Source organism: Hipposideros armiger, unplaced genomic scaffold, assembly GCF_001890085.2.
Source record: "Hipposideros armiger isolate ML-2016 unplaced genomic scaffold, ASM189008v1 scaffold_70, whole genome shotgun sequence".
NCBI lineage: Eukaryota > Metazoa > Chordata > Mammalia > Chiroptera > Hipposideridae > Hipposideros > Hipposideros armiger.
Genome location: NW_017731420.1, coordinates 3248609 through 3252637, shown reverse-complemented (window position 1 = coordinate 3252637; position 4029 = coordinate 3248609). Strand labels below are relative to the sequence as shown.

The following is a 4029-nucleotide window of genomic DNA, read 5'->3' as shown; positions in this document are numbered from 1 at the left end:
CCTAATTCTCTTGCATCTTCATGCTATAAATTGCAAATACTTAGAGAAGTGGCATTGCAGACTTAGTTATTTCTTCCTATAATTGAGCTATGAGAAGGTTATTCTCTGTCACAATAAAAATTAATATTCTCTTTTTTGGGGGATTAATTTCTAAATTTGAAGACTCTGGGTCAGAGTTGGCTGGACTGTTTCACCAAAATTTCAGCCCCTAAGAAACAAAAATAGGTTCTGAAATAGTTTCTAGGTCACTGGCACAGAAAGCTGGCAAAAAGCTACAACTGACTTTGGATAGTCCTAGTTAGTACAATTCCATCAGCACAGTCTGTTCTTTTGGACTGTGATTCAAGTTTAGGAGAAAATACAATATAGGAATCCCCAAATTCTTACTCTATAGGTTTAGGCAAGGGTGAGTCTCCTTTATTTTAGTAGACCCCCTGACATGGGGGAGGGGAGACATATTTAATCAGTTCTGTATTTCACCTTATTGCACTGTCCACAGTTATTTGTTATTTTAGTTTAAGTTCCAGTTTTGGATCAGACAGTGGAGGCTGTGGCTATGCTAAAAACAAGTAGACCTGGAGTTGATAGATCTCAGCTCTACTTAATATGGACTGACCTTGGTCAAATAATTTAATCTTCTAGGATCTCTTCATGTGTAAAACAGAAATAATGCCCACCACATAAACTTATACTAAATAAAAATAACTTACCTGAGTGCTCTGTGTGTGTGTGTGTGTGTGTGTGTGTGTGTGTGTGTGTGTGTGTGCACCTGGCCCTTCAAGGGCTGATACTGTTGTTATTCCCATAAAGAAAACAAGGCTTATATTATGTTTCCTAAAGCCATGGAGTAGACCAAACCAAGAGTCAGTCTAATGCTAGTGATTTTGCACGTAGCCATCAGAACATGTGCTTCTCCTATTAAGTGAGTCACCACATCTGAAAGTACCTGGTACTTTATAGGGACGTAATATTAAGTTCTCTTTTTCTCTTGGCAGATTAAATTATGTGATTTATTGACTGAAGTCTAGCTTTTTCTATGCAAATGATTTACACATTATCTCACAATTTTTGATTTGCTATGGAAGCTTTAATAACTGCTTTATTAATTAAAATCTCATCCATTAATTTTCATAGCAACAGCTTTATAAGAGCCCATAGAACCTTCCAGGCATCATCTCATTAGCTCTGACAGCCCCTCCTCAGTTAAGGAGCCTCTCAGCCATGAGTAGAACCCAGAGACCTCATCAGTGACAGGGTAGAAAAAAAATGCCTAGCTTCCATGTTGAACTGTCCAATCTCAGGTTTACATTGAGAAGGGAAGTGTACCTTTTTAACCAGTTGTGAAGTTTTAAAATGCCTAAGATCATTTAAAATGCCTAAAATCAAGAGGGCGATTTTCACTGGGTTCCATGAGAAAAGATCCAGATTGGTAGCCATGTTTACTAAATTGTTTCAAAAGAGATTCCTCTAATAGAACTACTCTTGAAGAAAACAGAGTAAATGAGAATTATGGAAGCTTATATTTTCTTTCTAGTTGAGCTTTTCTTCCGTTTAGGAAGCATGAAACTTTTCTCTCATGATTTTTGTTGCAGTTGTGTTGGCACTGTCGGTTCCCCAGGGCGATGGTGACATCATCTTGCCTAATAACAGAAATGTTTTAATGGCTGAGCTTAGAAATCCACTATACTTCTTATGATCTTCAAAAATACGTGTTCATCATGTGAAATGGGAATGCACTAGATCCTTAGTCAACAAATCTTCAGCCATTCTGGAATTCCCATTCTGGTATTCCCAATCCTTGAAAGCGGCAGGCCCAGTCCCCAACACAAAGAAGCTCTGCCCTATATTATTTTCCCTTTGACAAACCCTACACCTTTCCAAGGCTTCCCTGTCCTAGTCTTGAGCTACAGTTGGAAGAGAGGGAGAGTGTGGAAAGTTAGCAGTTACCTGTTCTCTGGCCCTGACTCAGAGAATGCTATAAACAGAAGGGACCTGGAATTCCCACCCCCGAAAATTATGATTCTCTTTTGACATCTGACCCTGCTCAGAATACGAATTATATTAAATAGAAAGTCTTAATTTTTTTTTGCAATGACTATTTATTAATACATGTATTTCAAATGTTCACAACATCAAGGCATTTTTGTTGGCATGCTAGACAGAGGCATTATTTAAGATCTTTGAAAATATTTTTACTTTTGTTCCCCCTGCATACTCATTTTTAAATTGATTTGATGATGTCCTTGATGTCTGTAATGTCAATGCAAAGGAAAAATACAGAAAGAAGTAAAATAACACAATAGCAATTAATTGGGGAAAAACAAGTTATTATTAATATTATTTCCCTCATGGGAAGCAACAATACAGCTTCCTAATAGGATTATATGGGTTTCAACTGAGAGGCATAGAGCACTAAACTGTCTACACATACCCAGGCATGTAACAGTAATGAGCAAGGAGACCACCTAAAACTCAACAATTTCCTTCATGCATCATGCATGCTTTTTTCTCCTCATGAATAATTACTGATGTGCCTCTTTCTATGTCCTAGGCAGCCTGGAGAAGGCAGGAAAAAGCCTTAGTAAAGGGCAAACGAAGCCAAAGGAGATTAAGTCAAAAGAACAGATAGCTGTTTCTCTTCATCAAGGGGTGTGGCATTTGTCGGTCACGATGAAGGGCTAACAGAAGCCTCCTACACTACTTGCAGGGCCCAGTGGGGCCAGTGATAGTACGATCGATCACCAGTCACCTATGATGAGCTGCAGTTGGACCAAGTACAGATGGAGGAGCCTTGGGTGGGGTCCCTAGGACTAGATGCAGGGAACCTGGCTACATTCTGGCACAACAGGGCTTCACAAAATGGAACATTACACATGATTTGAGCTGAAAGGCAGGGCAGAGACTGCGTGGGAGTGTCAGTTGTGCATGGGGTGGGGCATTAGGGGGAGCAGGGCAGGTGTAATATGTACTGTACTCTAACATTCTTTGGAAGTCTTTCAAGGATTGCTGCAGTTCTTTTTAAAATCAGTTATCTGATTCTGTCATTCTTGAAAGCCTTCTCCTTACATCATCTCATTCTGGTTGGTCGTGATGAACCGGGACAGACAGCAGGCCAGCAGCATGCCAATCAGCTGGGAGAATGCAATTCCAAAGCCACTCCAGCGATGATTCCCATGTTAGTCTCCATGAAACTAGTCACCAGATCATAACAACCCTTCTAGTTAACGTTGGTGGCGGCCACAGTCAGGTTCTGCAGATCCTGGGGATTACAATCGGTTTCATTCATGCAGCAACTCCAGGGGATGCCATGCTGCTGGAAGTAGGGGCTGGTGCTCCAGCTGGTGTAGTTCTGCACACCACAGCAGCTCAGGTTGTGCTGCACATGGTCCACCGCCCGGCTTCTCTCATCATTGCCATTGTAGTTCTGCATGGCATCCGTGTAGGTCCTCAGGAAGGTGTCGATCTCACGACGAAACACAAACCCTGAAATGCCAGCTACGAGCTCAGCCAGGAACACCAGTGACAGAAACATGGCATACAGTTTCAGCATCCATGGGCTACCACGGCATGTAGCAAAGCATCCAAACAGGCCAAAAATGATGATAGTGGTGCCAGTTCCGATGAGCACATAGGGAACATTGGTGGAGTTCTCAGCAATAAGAGAGATATAGGTGCCCAGAGTGAGTTTGTCCCACACTCCCAATGGCCAGCAGAATCACCCCAATGATCCAGAAGATGAAGGAGTAGATGATGAGGAGGGTTTTGAGACAGGTAATCACAGGTTTGGTCTCCATTCTCCACGATGCCACACTCAGAAAGTCTTATTCTTATTAGAAAGAAATTATTCCAATTCCAGAGTTATGTGGCTGAGCCCTTTTTCTCTTGCTGATTGAAATTTAAAAAATTTTTTTTTTATTGGGGAACAGCCATGGTCATTGGTTACACATTGCTTTCATGCTCTAATGGCATAGTTGGCTCTTTTAGGGAGGGTGCAGCTCACAGTGGCCCATGTGGGGATCGAACTGGCAA

General features: G+C 41.5%; 1 pseudogene; it reads right to left on the bottom strand.

The window, feature by feature from the left end:
- Positions 1 to 2536: 2536 nt before the first annotated feature.
- On the bottom strand, positions 2537 to 3826 carry LOC109382790 (tetraspanin-7 pseudogene; annotated as a pseudogene).
- Positions 3827 to 4029: the final 203 nt, after the last annotated feature.